This window comes from Festucalex cinctus, chromosome 16 (assembly GCF_051991245.1).
Source record: "Festucalex cinctus isolate MCC-2025b chromosome 16, RoL_Fcin_1.0, whole genome shotgun sequence".
NCBI classification, from domain to species: domain Eukaryota; kingdom Metazoa; phylum Chordata; class Actinopteri; order Syngnathiformes; family Syngnathidae; genus Festucalex; species Festucalex cinctus.
Window position 1 is genome coordinate 25,550,842 of NC_135426.1, and position 20,471 is coordinate 25,571,312.

At 44.5% G+C, this 20,471-nt stretch overlaps 2 protein-coding genes across 11 annotated transcripts in view; one reads left to right on the forward strand and one right to left on the reverse strand.

Moving 5' to 3' along the window:
* Positions 1–20,471, forward strand: part of LOC144003042 (uncharacterized) — a 365,050-nt gene that overhangs the window by 162,463 nt on the left and 182,116 nt on the right. For all 5 annotated transcript variants that reach the window (XM_077498802.1, XM_077498803.1, XM_077498804.1 and 2 more), the window contains one exon: positions 1,989–2,074. The gene's annotated coding sequence lies outside the window, so the exon portion shown is untranslated. The remainder of the gene's footprint in view (positions 1–1,988; positions 2,075–20,471) is intronic.
* Positions 1–20,471, reverse strand: part of pcdh7b (protocadherin 7b) — an 84,086-nt gene that overhangs the window by 58,833 nt on the left and 4,782 nt on the right. The gene's annotated exons all lie outside the window — the stretch shown is intronic.

Here is a 20,471-nt window from a genome sequence, read left to right on the forward strand (position 1 = left end):
ATCATCACCAAAAGTCGCGTCACTTGTGTGCGTAAATGCGACTACAATCGGAGGCGTTCTGCATCGCCTTGAAATTTGCATCTACCTGCCGCGATTGACTGCAGGCAGTTTGTCGACGAGCTCACTCGGTCTTGTTGACATTGCAACGGCGGAGTCTTTGCTTTTCTTTTTTTTGGGGGGTTGTAAGTCAAGTGCCACAGGTGGAATCGACGTAAAGAAATGTTGACAGAAGCGAGTGTTTGGAAAATAGGCTCCACACGGAGGGCTGAGCGTTGGCTGAGTACGTTCAAATGAACAAAACATTTTTGCCGGGGAGATCTGGAGTTTCATGTTTATGTGCCTCAGTCACAATTTTCCAGCAAATGAGTAAACACCGTAATTCTCTTTGCTCTCGACCTGCTGCGGAGGGCATACGAGCTGGATAGAATAAAAATGGAAGAAATGCAAATTAAGACAGATTTTCTGTAGTCAACATTCGCCTAATTTGGTGAGTTTCTGCACAACATATCTCAAACTTTTTGCATTTTTCTGTAATGTCCTCAGATGCCATACATGTAAGCCATTTACTTGTTAGCAGATGAGCTTGATATTAAATGTTTTGGGATCATAGTTTATGGTGTGTTTAGGCTTCAAATTATGAATATACAATTAAAAATATTTCTAGGGCTCAATTATTTTGTCTTATTATGCTGTATGCCGCCACATTGCCATTGCAAATGAAAATGTTTTTGTCAATTGCCTTACCTAAGATGCGGACGTCCCACTGGTGGCAAAAATTCCAAGAATTATCTTCACAATCAAATAATGTTCTATGCCGATACTCCAAATGGTTCAGGAAGAGCTTCAAACTTATTTTGGGTGCACATTTTTTAGGCGTTTCCATGATAAGGGCTAAAAAAAAATAAACCTCAAAACTTGGGATGTTTCCACATTCTTGACAAAAATTAACCCGACTGCTCCCCACAGAGGATGGATTACTTTCTGTTGACTTTTGGGCTGTAAACGGTTATTGGGATTGGAAAGTAAGAGTGACAGCTGAAGGCCTAACCTTTAGTTCACAAAGTGAAACGTGTCGGCATTGTTTCTCCCTTTTGGACGTTATCAGGTGTTGTGATGTTGTGATTCGTTTGATCTGACTGGTGACATCCCTCCGCCGCTAACGAGAACCCGAGGTCAAAGAGACGGCGACGATTCCGCCAAGGCCTTTAATGTAATGCTATGCTCGAACCTCTGTTTGAGATGAAAGGCCATCAAATGTTAATAAAACAATATATCTGAGCTGTCAAAACATGATGTCGTTGTGACTGGAAAGGGAATTGCTAATTGCTGATTGAAGGAGAAGATGTGGGGAGCATCTTCTTTTGCACCGAAACAGTCACCAGCAGCTGCTTACTGCTGGGTATTAATGACAACATGATTCCTGAGTGGGCTTGGAGAGGGTCCCAAAGCCAGCTGGTTTTTCAGGTCACCAATTTGGGGGAATTCAAAACAACACCCCGGCATGGGATTAACCTATGGAACTAGAGAACCCCTCAGAAATCTTGAACTCTCAGCCCCCCCCCCATTCTACTATGCTTGACTTTGTGTCACAAATTTCGTTTTCAGTGAACTTGAAAAGGTTAATGGCCCAATGGTGGAAAAAGAAACTCGTATATGAAACCACTGTGATATAATCCCAACATGTTTGACCCTGCAAGAAAACCTTACTTGTGTGGTCGACCCCAACGAACAAATCAACGTCATGACTGCTGTCATGGCGACTCTTTGCCCTACCTGAACTGAGGACGTTTTATCCTAGCACATGCTTTAGATTAGCACGGCTCAAGAAGTATGGGCATACCAATGAGAAGCACATTTTTGGAATGTGAGGGGAAGCGAGCAGACCAGGAGAAATATTGGCTTCAGTTCACACATGGAAATGATTCTGAACGAGTTTCTTTCACAATTTTCACAAACCTCTTCATATTTGTGTTTTGCATTCTACGCAGGAATTGGAGGCTTCCAGAGAGGTCTCGACGAGAGCAAAGAGAGAGAGAGAGAGAGATGGGGCAACCCTGCCGCCGCCAGCGACCAGGTAAAGAAACCGGAGCGCCCGTCGGGTTCCACTCGGTCTCGTTCTCCGGTAACTGCGAACAAACGCGAAGCCTGTCCCGGCAACGGGTCCTCTGATTAACTATTAAAATGGTTGACATAAAACACAGTGTCATCTTTTGCTTTAGCTCTCACTCAAGCAAAACAAAACAGCCTGTCATATTAAACATTTGATGATGAATATTTTAGTGCCCAACGCCAGCAGGTTGAAAGCTCCGTTTTGCCGCGTTGTCTTGGGAGCGCCAGATTGTTTGGCTTAAGCCCTCCGCTCGTCTGACCTCCCACCTAATACTTCAGTGGCAGATTGACTTTCTTTTTGCCATTTTGGATATATGACTAAATCCTGCAGGCTTTATCCAGATGGTCACTCTCTACCAGAAAAATAGAAAAAAAAATGCAATAAAAGGCAAAGCGAGGATTCACCCAGATATCTTTGCAGCCGGTAATATTCCAAGGTTTTCAAGCCTCATATTTGAGAAGAAAATTGCAATCGAGTGAAATGGATGCTTTGAAACTGTGATTAAGTCTATGGACCCACAGTGAACTCCGACTTTTTCGTGGACAACGTATGGCGCACCAAACATTTAGCCATTTTCTTTGCTTCAAAAATATTTCTGATCATAGAACAGCTGAGCGAAATGCTGTGGGAGCCGATTGAATTGTTAAAATGCAGAACGCCAGACTTGAAGTTGTGCCAGAAGGAAGTAAATGTGTCAAATAGATCTTAATGTTTCTTGATTTTCTCATGAAAAATTGGGACTAGTTCTCATCTTCATAATGAGTTGAAAAGTTTCAGATGGAATGATTTGAATGGGTGGAAAATATATATAAAAAAATATCTCTTAATGTGGAAAATTCAATGCAAGCATTTGGGAATTTTAACGTTTTGAGATGACTCGAATGGCAAAAGTAGTTGTGAAAAATGAGTTTCAATTTTGAATGGGAAAGATTGGAAACATTTTTGTTGTTATTGAATGTCTCGTTGGCTTTGAACGTCGTTTTTTGGATGGCAAATATTGACTTTTGGTCAAATTGGCCATTTTTACAATTGTGAACGTGACACCTTGCATTCACTCATTTGTGACTTGTGAAGTTGGAATGGCTTGAATTGCTGGAGAAATGTGGAAGGAGTTGAATAATAAAAATTGGCAGAATCATTATTTTTCCAAATATTTTGGGGTATGAAAATATTTGAGTGAAGTCTTCTTAGTATTATTGATACAATTTTACATCTTTTATATACACATTTTCACTTTAAAAAATCCCCAAATGCTCACAATTCGGCACCCTTTTGAATTGATTCAGATTTGTTTGCTTTTTTTCCCCCAGATTTTTGAAAACTATATTTTTGACTGTTTGTATTAAAATATCCATTGTGTAAAGGATGATACCAACATCAATTCTAGTTTCCTTAGTTTGTCGATGGTGTTTAACAATAAATGGCTTGTTGAAGCGTTTCTGACCATCTGATGGCCCAAAAATGTCCGTCCTGCTAACGAAGATGCTACATCAGCATGTTGACGTCCGTTTGCATCAACGTGTGCGTATGCGGCTGCGTGCGCGTTCCTCCTCTTGTGCCGCTGACACGCTCGCACGCTCGGGCTTCTTCTTCTTTCTCCACGCCGCGACGTCATGATCAATTTGCCACTTGGCACATGACGGCGCCTCGGAGGATTTGAACGACTTTGAGCGCAATCCCGGCCAGGCTGGCCGTTCGCTCTCTCGCTCTCGCTCTCTCGCTCTCGCTCGCTCGCTCTCCCACGTTACGAAAAGCGGCGATTTGTCCGCCCGGCTCGCCTCGCCGGCGTCGTTTTGCCTTTTGGATTCCAGGTTATTGTTTGGCTTTGGATCGCACTGAAGCTTGAGGAACAAACAGCAACTGGCGGCTGCTCTTTCGGCCAACTTTGCGAGCTCGGGGTCATTGGGGTCATTTCAGAGCCAGCGCGAGAATCAATGAGCTACGATTGCTTCCATTTGTCGATATGCACTTGAGATTTAATACGACATTTTTGATCATCACGAGAGCTTTTCACAGCACTCATATGGATGAACAACCACAACTCCTCATCCTTTATTTGCTTTGTGACTTTTTTTTTTTTTCTTCAGTTTTGAACGTGTATCAAGAGCTCGTGATTTTGGACATGACCACGATATTGTGTGCACGTGCCTACTGTAGCATCGCTTGGTGTTGTTTTTGCCTGGCCGATTTGATCGTTATTGCCCTTGTGGTTGAGTTTACAAAAACAGTAGCGGCCTTTGCCTTTTGAGTGCAAGCCTTTGTGACTCCGGGAAATGAAGCAAATGCTAAATAGCCGTTCTAATAATGCACTGGAGCAAGAACACGCCGTCGAGGACATTTGCAATTCAACGGCCGTCATCTGCGCTAATGCGCGCGCTGCCCGTGCAGCAGAAATGCTATATTAGCATTCTGCTTTCATATGCAGGTTGATGCCTCCGCGTGTAGGCGTTATTAAGCCGCCCGCCGCTGAGCGTACGCGCCGTTCCGTTGCATTGTCCTTTTAGGACAATAGCTCCTTTTTCCCCCAGCGTGTGTGTCAATCCGCCCTCATCTTGGATGACTTTTCCGTCCTCGTGTTTTCCTGCTGCCGCCACGGGAGCAGACTTGACTTTTTCTCTGCCGCCTAATTGAATAATGCAGCGTAGTGTAAAATCCCCCCTCATTAAAAGGGCCCACTATGGATGAAAACGCTGATGTGGGCACATTTTCCGCATGCGGGCGTGACTTAATGTATCTGTCTACCTCCTCGGTAATGAAGTTGAAAGTGTGATTTGGCCAATGGGCTCGGATTCGTGTATTTGCCGGCTCTTATAACGGTACATGAGCAGGTTTTTAGGGCAGCCATTAGTGCCTCATACTGTAACACTGCTAAGTGTCCAGGGAGCCCATAAAGCATATCAACGTTTCCAAGACCCCGCCCATAATCCTACCGATTGAACCACGTGTACCCCGAAAAGCCGTAGGAATTTAAAGAAGCTATTTACAAGATATTCCCAGAGTAAATTCAGTATTTTGCAGTATTTATTACTTACATTTAAATTGAGTGTAGGAAACAATGTGGCTGGCTCATTAAAAAAAAAAACAAAAGTGGCATAAGGCTAAACCTGATCAAATCAGGGCCTCCATGCAAACATGAACTTTGATTTCTGCCGCCTGCAAACCCTGCGGTGTGCTTTCAAATGAGCCCGCCTGGTTCTGGTGCGGACACCAGTTTTCTCATTATCCCCAGCTAATGAACGCGCGGCAAAAAGGTACGAGACGGAGAGCCAAATGGATGTTTAATTTATGAAAGCAAATGAATTCTCTCCCCCGCTCGCAACTTTGTTTGCCGTTGCTTTTTAAGCAAGAGGACGCAAGAGGACATGCGGTGGACAGGCAGAACCTTATTTGGACTTTTGGGAGGTGATGCAACATTGCGCTTCCAAAAAGATGTCAGACAAGAAAAAAAATGGCCTTTGTGAGCTTTGCCAGAGGTATTTTAATGATGTCTGGGTTTAAAAAAAAAAGAAAATGTGTATGTGAAGCTGTCTGAAATACAGCATTTGAAGAAAACAAAACTTGTATTAAAAATAACATTTTTGCTCAGTTGGTCTACAGTAGCCCAGTTTTGTTTGTTACAAAACAACAATAAGCGGCCATCCGGCATGAAGTGATTTCACGTGAGCTTTTTTTTTTGTTGTTTTCTCATCAGTGAGCTCTGGAATGGGGACATTTGGAAGTGAATTCACCTTCTCGTGCCAGAATTTGAGCCGGCTCGCTGGGCTTTACTTCAGAAATTCCTCATAAATTAATCAAGCATAACATTCGATCAAGTAAATAGTTTAAACTATCATTTGGGTAAAATATATTTTATACCGTAATTGCCCAAGTCATATTTAACATGAGCAAATCAATATGAAATAACATTGTGCTAGCTAAAATGATTTAAGTTAAGATGTTCAAATATAACTTGGGCAACCGTGTTACTGGGCTAACAATCATTTTTGGTCTAAAATGGATTATTTTCAAATGATCGAATTGGCTCCATATCCACATTTGTTAAAATATGAAGAGCATGAACAATTATGAGTAAAATCAAAATGCAATACAACACTAAAGGTACTTGTTTTTTTTTTACTTCCTCTGCTTTTCAGTAACAGAAATAAACTATTGTTAGCCATGCTAGCTAGTCAGTTAGTAGCGAGTCTATAATTGCCTATTTATTTCAGCAATAATAGACATGTCATAAGGTGGTTACAAATATCAATTTCAAGACAGTGTTTTATTAAATGAATACGTCTACCTTGTAAATGTGATATAGCATTTTTAAATATGGAACCCTGATCGAAAATATGTAAAGTATATTCCTTTTTTTCAGCATCCTTCACTTTGTCCACCCAACATTTGGAGCTCCTCAAAGTTGCAGATGTGAGCAAGCTTCATGTGCATTCTGTCTCCTCGCCATTCAACTTTCAGCACAGCGTTGACGAAACGCATGAACAGACAAACTCGAGCGTCAAGCCGAGACGCATTGAATGCTTCGGCGGCGGGAATCCGTGTTGACAGCCGAAAGGGCCGCAAACTGTGGCTTCATACAACAGGGCGCTTTTCATCGCATCATAACTTGACACCAAACACGTCCTGCCTGCAGGCCGTCTCGCCACAGACGACGGCAGACGATCATTACGCTAATAATCCAAATTGCACCGCAGCTTTTGTGCCTCAGAGGAAACACTTCTAAAATCATTCTACTGCGCAGAGCACATGCGACACTCCAAATCACACCTTTTTGCCAACATAAATAAATAAGTAAATAATTACTTTTTGGTCCAAAAGGAACTTACATAATTATAATGTTTCTATTTTTTTAATTGCTCATAAACATTTTTCTTGTTTTGTACCAAAAAATAAACAATCGGTTTGAATAATCGTGATTACAATTATTGCCACAATAATCGTGATTATTATTTTTTCCATAATCAAGCTGCCCTAGCTTTTTGTGTATCTTCCACTTGGGAATAAAAGCACCTTCGCACCCAACATTTTGCTGATTTTTTGTTTGTTTTTTAACCATTCAAAATTTGCACGTCTACAATGTTGTCCCTGACAGCGCGTTAGCCTTCAGTAGTTCTTAACTCGGGTTCGATGGAATCCAATGTGCGGAAGCCAAATTTCACACTCGGTTGTAAAGGATCAAATACATCTTAATTTGTGTTTTTGACTGCATTTCACATATGACTACAGTATAATCAATAAACCACCACAAAAAGTGGATAGTGTCAATTTCATGCAAGCACACAAATAATGTCTGCGTTTAGTTCCTTGGACGATGACTTCAATCCGTTCCGACTCGATTGGAACGCATTCTTTTGAGTGAAACAACTGCTTGTGTGCTGGTTCCAGCTTATCACAAAAGATATTTGTAATTGCAGTAGCAACAGCGCCCCCCCCAACGTTTTGTTCCCTTTTGTGCTTCTTTTTAACGCCGAGCCTTGTCGGAGCGTAATTGGCGATCAGTGAGAGGAATCAAAAAGCAAGAATGTTTTTATTTCTCCCTTTGTGGAGCCTGCTCACGTCCCCGCCCGCCTTTGGAGACGTTGGCGTCCTCCACTTGCAATTTGATTCAGAGCGTCAAATCCGCTCGCACCTGCATGCAACTCGTTGCTAATAAAAGTAAATGTGACTGTGGGCAGAATGAGACGTTTCTCCTGTGGGTGTTGTTGGCGTTGAAGCAGCGCCTCTTTCGTTTTAAAAACACCTGGGTGGCTTCCAGAAGTGCTCAAAGGTCACAGTCGGTGACATTTTGCACATTTTCTATCACTAGGCGCAACTTTGCCCTTGCCATCTTCCTGCCTGTCACGTAAAAAAAAAAAAAAGAGAAAAAAAAGTTGGATTGCTCTGGCTCAGACAGATGGTGCTCCCCGAGGTGCTTGTGCTGCGACTTATTGTCAATCCTCTTGTAAACGTAAAGAAAACAATACAACGCAACGCGTTTGTGCGGATTCAAAGGCCGATAAAATGTCGTCTTACAACACCGATGACATCCACAGGCAAACGTGTCGTCTGCTCTTGCTCTTGATCTCAGCGGCCGTATATCCAAAGCAGTTAGTTGAAAGTATGCGGGATGAAATGCAGACGATGCTGGAAAGGGCCGTCTAGACAGGCCCGGAGAGCGAGGCCGCGCTGGAGAGCCAGGTGCTCGATATAAAGGTTCCCATCAGAGATTGGACCTGGCGCTTGTTTGAATAACATTCAAACGCGGAGGCCTGCTGTTTATCCAACATCGATTCCCAACCCCCACATCCATTACGGCTTGATGGGAGCAGCGAGCGTTGTCAGTAACTGCCATGACCGGAAATCCATACCTGATACCTTCTCTGTATGATTGCTCATTTTAAAACATCAATATAGGAGGAGCATTTGAGCCTCCATGATTCCATGCAGCTGTCTTTTACTGTCCGACAGAGCAATAAGCGACATTCAAAACCTGGACATGAATCAAATATTTCTGACACGGAACTATTTACGTGACCGGTGGTTGTCTTATTATTGCTCAATGCTGTCTTGATGGACAGTTCAACAAGGCAATGCGCTCAGCACAATCCAACCTTTCTTACAAAGTACCAGCAACAAACGCAACCTGTAACCTTGGAAATATGCCGGCAGAAAATCTCAGGTACGGTTGGGTGTGACCGGCGGGTGGCGACCACACATTTCCCATGATTCTTAAACACGGGAGCAGGAAGTCGTCTCGGCCCAGTATGACGAAAACATGCCGGCTCGCGATTACATGCGGTTGAGAATGAGAACGCAAGTGCAAATGTGAAAATAAATAGAAGATTTGTTTGTTTTTTTTCTTATGAATCGCTACATCGCTAAAATAAATGGTGACGTTGGTCACCCTAGATTTGTTTCAAGCTGTCGGCTCCAATAATGAATCGTGGCGAACGCGGTGCATTGGGAGTGCTCAAAAAAGTCTCCTCTAATTTGAAGAAAACACTAACAGGTAAAGTCTTTTTTTCATGAGGCCATTTAGCATTTGAGTGAATGCTAGCTAGCTCTTAATGACAAGCAATGACCCAGGAGCAGCCCGAAAATTAGCAACAAGCGTCGTCTCCATTTGGGCCGGAATGGCAAGTGTGACCCTCATCTCGACGCTCCTCACCTCAAACTAATCAAATCGGGCTGCTGCATGACATCATGTGGAAATGTAGGAGAGAAAATGTGCCCATGTAAATGCGTGTGTTCAACCATACGAGCAAGTAGAAGGAATGTTTTGTTGCGTTGACATGAGTGTCGAGTTCAGTTGGCTCTGTTTTTGACTTGTTTCCATTCTGGAAGTAGTCACAGCAAAAACAATGTTTTTGACCTGTTAATTAGTCATCGACCATTCCACACAATCAACAAGGCCCGACGTGGACGTGCCCAGGGGGAACGACTCGGGTTCTCCTGTCTGGCCTCAGCATTCTGCCGACAGTGTGAGAGAGTTCAAACCGTGCTGAATAATTAGTTGCGAGTGAAATTTAAGTGTGTTGAGGTAAACGCAGCGTAATTCGGAAGTGACATGCTGCGTGCTTCAAGATCACACGATGTGCAGCAGTAGAGCAGACAATCGTTACGACATTGACCTCCACCTAGACCAAACTATTTTGAAGACGCCTTTCTAATTACTGAAAAAGAAAATATTACCGAAGAACCAAGCAAGACCCTTCGCGTCCGGCTGTTTTACTGGATTTTGACTGATTTTGCAAGGCCCACACAATATTGTATTCTATTGCGATAACAACATGGAACCTACCAAAAGAAAGATTCGAGTCTCTTCTTTGATCAGGAAAAAAAAGTATATTTCTATCTGTTTCCGTTTTGCAGCAATTAGCATTAGACGAAGTTTCATCATTATTACTTGAATTTTTTCACCCGTTCTCTGCAGTCGCGAGGCTGCATCAAATCCTTCCGTATGCTCCAGCATGAAAAAATAAAAACAAAAAGGTATAAATGCGTCTTTGGGACACGTAATACATTTAAAAAAGAACGCATTTATACGTTTTTGGGAGTAAATGAGTTAATACTGACAACTAAACAGCATAGGCCTCCAACATGATGATACTTTTTCAGCACCAATCCTCGGACTGACCATCCATGTTGTATTGCATAGGCAACAAAAAATAACTTATTGGGGAAAAAAAAAATACTAATCATAGTTTGTCAAAATGGGATTTTGCCCCAAATGGTTGCTTCGATCCAAAATGGCCGACTCATGGAGCCTTTTTTGTTTATATTGTTCTGATTGTCATGCCCAACACTTTGGTGGTGCTAGGAGCTATTTTTTGTTTCCAATATTCCAGAGCTTTTTTGGGGTATTTACATTTTTGGCTCATTAAAATGATGATTCCTAGAGGGCCCTGAGAACGTCACCTGCTTTGGTGGGGGTAACAAGCTGTCTGTCATTGCTTGTCTGGGAAATGACAGTCGAGGGTGTTTGCCAAGTTGTCGGTTTACTGCAAACTGCAAAGGCTGTGAAAGTATTTGTGTAAGTCTACATTGTAGCCCGTCAAGTAGGCAAGTAAATAGCCCTGCAGCGTGTGTCCTTGACGGTTTTCTTTTGGGGGAATGTCTGCTAACTTCCTGAGCTAATTGGCAGCCTGCAGATCCTGACCTCTGCTTGAGAGTGCTCGTTGCTCACTGCCGTTTGCCGCTCTGGGATCCATGTTGGCCATCCGCATCTGTCTGGCATTCTTGTTTTCAACCTTTTTACCTGTGTGAATGAAGACGTCATGAGATTTGGGGGATTTCTGCGTGATTTAGTCATTTCCCGGAACAGGAGCAGAAAGGTATCTTTGCATCCGGGCCAGCTCCTTTCTCGGTGTCGCCGCGTGAGTGCGGCAGCATGTGTGAGGCGTTTTTTTTTTTGTTTTTTTAATTCTTTCTTCCTTTTTTTTCCTGCGCCCAGAAGGCACAAGGATGTTGAGAACTGAGAAAATGTGATTACCAAACAGGGTAGCGACACTTCATACCGAATCTGATGAACTGTCGAGGCTCGGCGTCCTTGGATTTTGCAAGCCGTCGACGCGTATTCACACAAGTCATATTTCCCGGCGTTTGCGCCGTCCTTCAAATGCGCTGTCGAAAACACGGGCCCCGCCGGAAACAATATGCGCCGTCTCCGCCTCGGTGTGACTGCTCCATAAAGGTCTAAGTGATGCATTGTGGCGACAGAAAGGCGAGGGGGCGGGCGACACGGTGTTTACCTTGCATCGGCACAATGACAACAACAATGGCGACAGCGGCGGACGCCAAGACACGGAAAGGGAGTGACAAGTTTGAAAAATTGGCAAGCGGGTGCTCGCTGCGAGGCGTCTCGGGGCTCGGCGACCTTTGAAATCACGTGGAAGCCGATGAAAAACGGCCGAAGGATTCGCTGGTGTGTTCTTCGTACTCGCAGCCCGCTAGCTTGCTCGCGTCCTCATCATGTCGGTCTCTCCTCGCTCTCTGTTGTTGAATGGGCCGAGTTATTCAAGCCATGACAAACGGACTGCTGCTCGAGTGACATCCCACCGGCAGCTTCAGACCTCGACCGAGCCCGTGACGAGGTTTTGCAAATGTCGCCAGGAAGGTCCCACCTGCAAATACTGGATATTTATCCAGGCTAATTGCCCAAGACGTGCATTGTGGTGTGTAAATATGTCGAGTCACCCACGAATACGCTTCAGGCGATCTTCAGCTGCCTGCTGCGGCTTCAGACTCCAAGCAGGGTTGCTTGCTCGTCTATTGCTTCCACTACTCTACTGCCTTTGTCGTTTTTGTTTGACACCGTTTCCGTTGAATGCAATTCAACTTCGCATGGTCTTGTGCGTTTGTTTTTGTTTTTAGATTCATGAAGTGTAAGCCTCGACTTGCCATCTTAATGTGCGATTTAGGTTTAGTCATCATCAAGCTCATTATGTGGTACTCACACATTTTCAGGAGGTTCCTCGTAGTTGAGCTACACTGAATCGATAGCCTGACAATATTTTTACTGGCTTTCCAGCCTCCTTTTTGAATGGAATTTGGCTGCTTCAAACCAAAATGGCTGACTTCCTGTCTCTTTTGCCGTGCAATCTGTTATCGTAGCCATGTCCACCAAATGACATGTGACGGTGCAAAGGATTCTTTTTTTTTTTTTAATTACAGATTAAATTTTTTTCTTAATTTTTATTTTTTTTTTTAAACCAGTTTTGGCCCCAAAATGGCTGTTTCAAACTAAAATGGCTGACTTCCTGTCTGTCTTGCTGTTTTCTGCTCGTATATCCTGAACAGCTGACAGATGGAATAAATTGTGCTTCAGATAAACTGGTTCATGTTCCCATCCTTATCCACAACAAGTTCAGCCAAAATCTGGTAGCGTATTTGTGTATTTTTATGTGCCTTCTCAGTGACATGAGGAGCTTTGACTCCAATTCCGGTTGGCCGTTTGCCATGCACCTTGCGATGTTTTCATTTTGTCTTCTTGTGTTTGGCTGCTTATCTCTTTCGGTGCATCTGTCGCTCTCGCTGGTCAAGGTAGCGCCGCGGTACGTTTTCGCCAGGGGTGCTCACATTTGTGGGTTTTCAGGGATGTTGAAGCCAGATGGAAAAGTCATCCAAATAAAAACAGATTCCAAGAGGCCTGAATGAAAACGTAACAAGCTGCCATGAACCCTGAGAAAACCAGTGAGTGATCCCAACTGGATTCCGTGGCCTTGTGTCATCACTGGTCTTCCCTCATCGTCTAATTTGATGTCGGGGAGCCGGAAGTCTAAAAGAGAGGCGCGCAGTGAATTCGGGCTCCCGACGGGGCTTTGACATGGTGATGAAATGAGCCCGTTGCGGCGAAGCAACCGCTGCCAATTTAGCGTTCGGGGACCTTGCGAGGCGTTTGAAACGTTCCCTGCTTCCCCCGGTGGCTTTATCACATGATTTGAGTGGAACACGGCGTTCCTGTGCCTCGTCCAACCGTGGGCCAACTTGTTAGAGTGTGGTGACATTTTTGAGGGGGATGCTGCTTTCAGCATTGATGGGAGAGCTGTAAAATTGCTTCATCCCCCCACCACCACCACGCCCGCCAAAATCCAGGCAAACTGCCATGGGGGAAGTTAACAGCGGGTGGGGGAGATGTAGCGCCACTATATTGCCATAGTAACAATGGATTGCCCACCAAGGATTCCTGGGCAAACACGGGCTTACGCTTTAAACGGCGACTGAGGCCCTTCGCCAGAATCCCCCCGCTTGTTCAAACAAAACCATGTTGGCACTGATAATGCTAACGTTTTAAACATAAATTACAAGGTCTACGATTGTCGTGTCACGTCCCCAATTCTCGAGGAGAGGAGGCTTGCCTGGGTAAAGAAAAGCTCATTCAAAGCAGTCGGCACACATAAATCCAACCCCTCCTCCTCCCCCCCCAAAAAAAAGCCACTGCGGAAGCAGAGGGAGGTGGCAAGGTTTGCGTGCTAAGCACATTTGCGCTGACATCAAACAATCACCCCCCGATTGGCTTCGCGGGGCAAAGTAATCGGAGCTGCTCAAACATTTGCCGCAGCGCCGACGGAATTCCGATGGCGGATAAACGGCAAACGTCCGACTGGGGAGCTCCACGGCACACATTTAAATGTCAAGCGTGCCGGCACTTAGCTGCTTGTCAAAGCCGCCCCCAAAACCGAACCGATTGGCTTTCGTCATTCACTTGCGGAGGATTCTTCCAGATATTGGTTTGAGAAAAGTGATTCTCAAACTTGAATCGTTTTAGGAATCCAACTACTGCATTGTGATGTTATTATGGCGGTACTTTTTTTTTGTTTTTTTTTAATGGTACTTGGTGGAAGAAGTTTCCGAGCCAATGACCTAACGTGTGTCATCATTTGAGCTCCCGCAAGCACCGCCGTTCGCTTGTCGTCATTTCCTTTCGTTCGTCAACCTGAACGGAACATTCTCTCTTTCCACAAACAGACCCATACCTCCCCCAAGGCAGTTCCCACCGACCAATTTCCAATCGGGTCCCGAGTGTTGCACAGGAGCAACTGCAGCTAAATGAACCGTGTCAAAGTGCAGCATTTTTATTTCAGTCTTGATTATAGCAGGCCACCCGCCCACCCACAATTCTCCTTTCTCACCCTTCACGATTGCAGCAAAGTGGTATTATTCCCGTGCCAGGGTTTACCCACTCATTTTCAAGCCAAAATGGCTGTTGTGCTCCATCCCGGTGGCCAGGTTGATTTACTGCCTGTTGCTAAGGACTTTGTTGCTGGGGAGAGAGCGAGAGAAGAGAACCGCCTCTCTTGAGATGGTGCAAAGAGTAAAAGGTGATATCAAAGCGAAATCCCAAACTCGTGGGCAAGATGCTGCAAATCCACCGCCTGGAGCCAAATTAAATGTCTGGAGTTCTTCAGTCCATTTGTCTGACGAGAAGCAGAATTAGAGAATCTCTGTTTTACAGTCCACTTTCCAACAGACGGCTGGAGAGAATACGCAGTATTAGTCTGACCTTTTCGCCTTCTGACAACTTTTTTTTTTTGGTTTTGTTTTTCTGTCGGCTGTTTTCCACTGCAAGTGCCAGATTCCATTCAAATCGGATTTTTGGACACGAACGAGATGAAGTGTTTCATGTTTGCACGTTTTACAGAATAAGGTTTTTAAACCAACATCCGTTCTTTTCATCAATGGAAAATATCTGCAGTGGTGCCTTGAGACTGATACAAGTTTAATGTGTTCCTTGACACATTCAAATGAATGGAAATGCACATTTCAAAGCTAGAAAATTAGAAGCCAGGAATTTGTCAATTTTGGATAGTTTGCCTTTGGAAAGTACCAAGTCAGACAAAAATCCCAGCACTTTGGAAGTTTCATTACATTTGCATTAGGACAGTTAAAGAAAAACACAAAAGCCCAACAACAAATCCCGCCAAGCCCACTTGTCAAATTATTTGGTCATGCCTGCAGCTTCTTGCTTCTGCGCACGTGCCGAGTAAACGTAGTGAGCCTGAGCAGACACACATTCTAATATGACCAACAGTATTTCTTGAGCAAACACGCACACGCACACACACTCATATTCATGCAGGATATTGAAACCCTCTCAGGCATGTCGCTGCCTGGTGTGCAGGATGATGGAGAGGCGGCGGCCCCTTGCAGGATACACTCGATACTGTACAACGCGCACCCACTGAGCGCACAGGCGCTGATTTTTCTGCGCTGCCCCCCCCCCAAGCTTTGATGGATGGTCGGCGAGTGCTGTACCTCCTGTTTCAGACACACATAATCTCATTTGGGGGACACAACCAAAAGGGGGCTCATACCAGCAGTCAAGCGGTCCTCGCCGCTGCCGTTCTATTCTGTTACTTAGCTCATATGACTGTTGATGAAATGAAGGCCACCTTAGAAATGTCAAGATTTTCAATGTATTATTTATCTTCAGTCAGACCTTGATGTCTCATAAAGTGGGTGGATTTCAGCACTTGTTCATATTTCAGATCTGTTGCATTACAAAGGAGGAAGGTCAAAGTGAAAAGGGAGGGGTTGGGAGTATTGCGCAGGAACAGGTGCTGTCACGGCCACAAACAAAATCAATGTGAACCTGAACCCAGGGTGAAGGTTGTGGGGTTTGTTTTTTTTCTTTCTTTCTTTCAATTTTAAATAGCCAATAGATCCTTTTTCACCTGTTCAAAGTCACTTTCCCAACATATAGAGGTACTTTGCATGTTGAATTTGTTCTTGAAAGCCAAAACGTAAAAGTTTTGGATGCAATCTAATCACAAACAACAATCTGCCAAAATCTTGCCTCTCTCCAAAGTTTGGGCCAAAAACGAGATTTCGTACGTGTCCACTCCTCTTCATAAACGGGGATTCATTTTGTTCATTCAAGGACCACAGAGGCAAACGGAGAGGGACTCAAGCCACATGACTTAACTCGAGTCAGATTTGAGCCACCAAAATCATTCAAAATGTGCTAAATCGAGTTTTGTCTTCTGGATTCGTAAAAGCTGTTCTTATGTTCTGTTACATCCAAATGCTTTTATGTGTTGTAATTTTGCACAAGTGGCAGAATGCTTGATTGGGGGGTTACAAGACATGTTAACAATAACTACCAACTACTTAATTGTGGCATTGAAGCACAAACTATGAATGTTAAGTTGATGTTGAAACGGATCTAGAATCAGTATACGTTACTGGTGTCTGAACATTTGGCACATGAATTAGTTTTGAATAAATGAAACCTTGAAATAAATGTTTTTCGGATTTCTTAGATTAAAATCGATTAAAATCGTAATCATTCTGAATGACTGCCAAAAATCGAGATTTTTATTTTTTTTGGGCCATATCGACCAGCCCTACTTCATCCATTACTAAAAGCCACAATAATTACTTTAGCTAAGCGATAGCTGGTTCGACATGAAACGAGCTAATTGAAATCAAAGGCATTGAATCCATCGCAATTAACCTGTTTTGACGTGCTTGACTTTTGCCACAGTCAACTTCCTTGAAACCTGAAAGTTACTCATGATTTGCACATATGTGACTTAGCACTACCTCTGGTAAACAGAATCCCACAAAAACCACAGACTGATTGAATCGAGACAGCAGACTGCCTGAGGCCTTTTTGTACAAAACGACAAAACTAGCAACGCGACAATAATGCCTGACTCTGCCAGACATTTTTGCAATTTTGATGAGGTACAGTGTCACAGCGAACACATAACCGCCGTCGTGCCCATTAGTCACGCAAACAAGCCTCACGTCTGATCCGTGTTGCAATGCGGCGGGTCGACAGCCGACTATTCCCCCGAGTCGGACCGCGGCGCAGCTTAAGTGATGTTCCCATCCAGCCGGCCTCAACTCCTGCAGTCGATACAGGACGACAGCGCGAGGAAACAGCCAGGCTAGCGTAGCGCATCATAGACCCTGGGAGCCTTGTAAAAGTCAATTTGCTGGACAAACTCCCGCTAACAATCGCCGGGGATAAACAAGTGCGCAATATGGCGGCCTGGCAAAACCGGCATCGGCGAAGATATGAACGGGCGGCGTGAAATCAAATTCCACGTTTGATGACAGTAAATTGAAAGAAGTGGTGGCGGAGAGGTCGCATCCGACACTCGCAATCAGCGACGTGCCGGGCAATCAAGGAGGCGGGGCTCCAAAGTCGCTCCCTGTTTCCAACCTCGTCTCTCCCCGAGCTTCTCTCAGTTTCTTTCTTATCGTGACAGATGTCGAGAGCTGCAGCAGCTCCTTCGATCACAAGTGGGGTTTTTTTGGTGGTGGTGTTGTTGTTCTGAGAGGAATCTCGAGCTCACTGGCGCATTTATCATAGACAGAGAAGAAGGCTGAAACGAAAGACAAATGCTTGTTTTTCATCAGAAAAATCACCCGTTCCGCCTCAGGTGTCAAAGTTAAGGTCCATTTTTCTACTAGCTATGACAAAATGATCCAAAACAAATGCAGATGCAATTTTGTAATAGATGGCATGATTATTAAGGACATACAGTGACATCGTAACTTTGGAACATGTTTTGTTGAAGACCAAGCTTATTCCTCAAAAATATGTTTCGCCAAGCAACATAAATATGATTGGCATAAAGAAAATGAGTTTGGTGCAGGGGCATTATGGAAAGTAAATGTAGCAAAAACTGATTGGCTCAACAACAGAAATCCCTCCGTTTTAGTCACTTAACATTTCTGCTGGTTTATTAGGTGAGTCTCTTGGTTTAGTAATTGCCTTATAGCAAATCCATTCAAATCACCAAAGCAAATTATTGCCGAAAATGGCTTTCTGCCGCAGTTTCACGAGCACCACTTGGCTGACGCTGCTTCCATTTTCCCCCCAGCATGTAAACAAAAGGCTGGGAAAGCATTGATTGAATTTATCTATAATAGATCCCAACACAGTTATATCAACTTAGGCTCAGCTGGTGGTACGCTGCACCACCAAGGATGACAATAATGGGCCATTCCAAAAACAACTTGTTTTATCCTCTTTTTCACAAAGATTTTTTTGTTTTTTAACCCCTTTCTCGGTCGCTGGCGTATGAGTTTCCCAGCACAAGTGCTTGCTGGGTAATGGTTGGGCTTGCTAAGCCGACCTCAACGCTGGCGGTGCGAAACTCGAGAGCGCCTGTGGAATCTCTTCTTTGCTGGACGTGATGGCTGAGTGACTGACCGCCTCAGTGGCCTCGCAGATAAAAGCAGCCTGGGACAATTCCAAGTGATTCATTTTGTTGTTGTTGTTGTTGAAAAGAAAATCTGTGAACATATTATTCTATACTTCCAAAAAGAATTGACCCAATTATGTTCTGATCGCCACTCAGGTCAAATCGACCCAACATCCATCCATCCATCCATTTTCTTGACCGCTTATTCCTCACAAGGGTCGCGGGGGCTGCTGGCGCCTATCTCAGCTGGCTCTGGGCAGTAGGCGGGGGACACCCTGGACTGGTTGCCAGCCAATCGCAGGGCACACAGAGACGAACAACCATCCACACTCACACGCACACCTAGGGACAATTCGGAGCGCCCAATTAACCTGCCATGCATGTCTTTGGAATGTAGGAGGAGACCGGAGTACCCGGAGAAGACCCACGCGGGCACGGGGAGAACATGCAAACTCCACCCAGGAAGGTCCGAGCCTGGACTCGAACCGGAGACCTCAGAACTGGGAAGCGGACGTGCTAACCACTCGACTACCGTGCCGCCATCGACCCAACATTTTGGGTTAAATAAATAACCCAAAAGTTAAGTCAAATTGACCCAAGTGCTGGTTGGTCAATTTTTCACCACTAATTGGTTTATTTTTGACCCAGCTCTTTCTTTGTTAAATCTAGTATAGTTATTTGTTTCCATATATGGTAGATAGATATACAGGAAAGTTGGCGTTACGTTGCAGCTTTTGGTCATTAGGTTTGGATGTGAATTTTAAAAACATTTTGACTTTGTCTAGGATTCTCAACCGCCATCCAAATTCACCTAATTGGTCCAAATGATTTATTTACAGTATATCTGTTCATCTGTCATATAGTGACAGGCAGAACACTTCAAGGCTCTTCCTCAAGATGGCAGAAGGTACATCATCAAGCTGGCTTTCCACTTTTTTAAACATAATAATTGGCAGTGTGCAGTTGAGACTTTTGAAATTTAAACATGCCTTGGCTCAATCAAGGTTGGTGAAACACTAAATCAGAAAGTAGTACATCAACACAAAACACCACTGCAGGCAAAATTATTCAGGTGCTTGTGCGTTTGTTGCAGCAGGAGCGGAAGGTGACCACAGGGTTAAAAGTCCAGGACTGCCGGCCGCACTGGCCCCGAGGCGAGAAATTGTGGTCTAAGCGCGTGGAGCGAGGCTTCGCTTGCCCTCGGGGTGGGGGGTGGGCCGATGGCGGTTTTGCGTGAGTGAGCAGAGACTGCAAGCTGCTGAGCATCACCGCAGATTAAAAGTGATCCTTTTAAGGTGCAATGATAAAACAAAAGCAGACGACCTTTGCTAATTTAATGGCAAAGTGATTGAAAGAGCGCCCTTCATTATTTTCTGAATGGAAACCACAGCCCAGAATCATAAAGTGAAATGTCCGGCGGGGTGCACGCGTTGAAGATGAGGAGGCAAGCTATGTGTTAAGACAGTGTGTTAATATTTTATCAGCCGGAGTGGCGGCCAATGTCCAGACTCTTTGCTTTTTAACGACTCTGCTAAAACTGAAAGGCTTATAAACCCGCACGGTTGCCTGGTTACCCACTTGGCCAGCTTGCCTCTGCAATTATGGTAAGATCAGGAGGATGAGGGGACGGAGAAAAGAAAGAAACCCGATACCGAGAGCTTACAGTGAATGGTTGGTATTATCCCGCCCCCCGCCCACCCCGTCTCCCTCCCCGAGGGCCCTTGTCCAAACAGTAGGGGCCTTTCTCTGTACCTTCTAACAGGGTCGTCTTTCTTGTGCCTCTTTCTATCTCTTCCCACGGACAGACCAAAGACAGGGATCATTCCAAAGGCCATCAAATGCAATATGGACCTGTACTCGGCAGATATCAATACTCCAATTAGTGATGACCCAGCCACTTAAAAATCACTTCAAACGTAAATTACGTTTTAAAGATAACCAGAAAGCGCATAATAATACGGCCGGTGCCGATTAGGACCGATGTCACAACAAATGCAGGGAAGCGGTGCCGAACATGCGGCGGTAAATAATTATAGAAGTGGAGCACAGTGACACGCAGTACAATGCGGAGGATAGAGTGCCCTTTTAATTATGCAGGAGACATCCAAAAGCAACAGCGCTCGACACACTCCGGGGAGTTGCTGGGCAAATACACAATATTGGAAGCCGTCAGTGTTGGGGTGAGAAGTAGCAGCAGGGGCGGAGTGGGATACAAATATACAAAT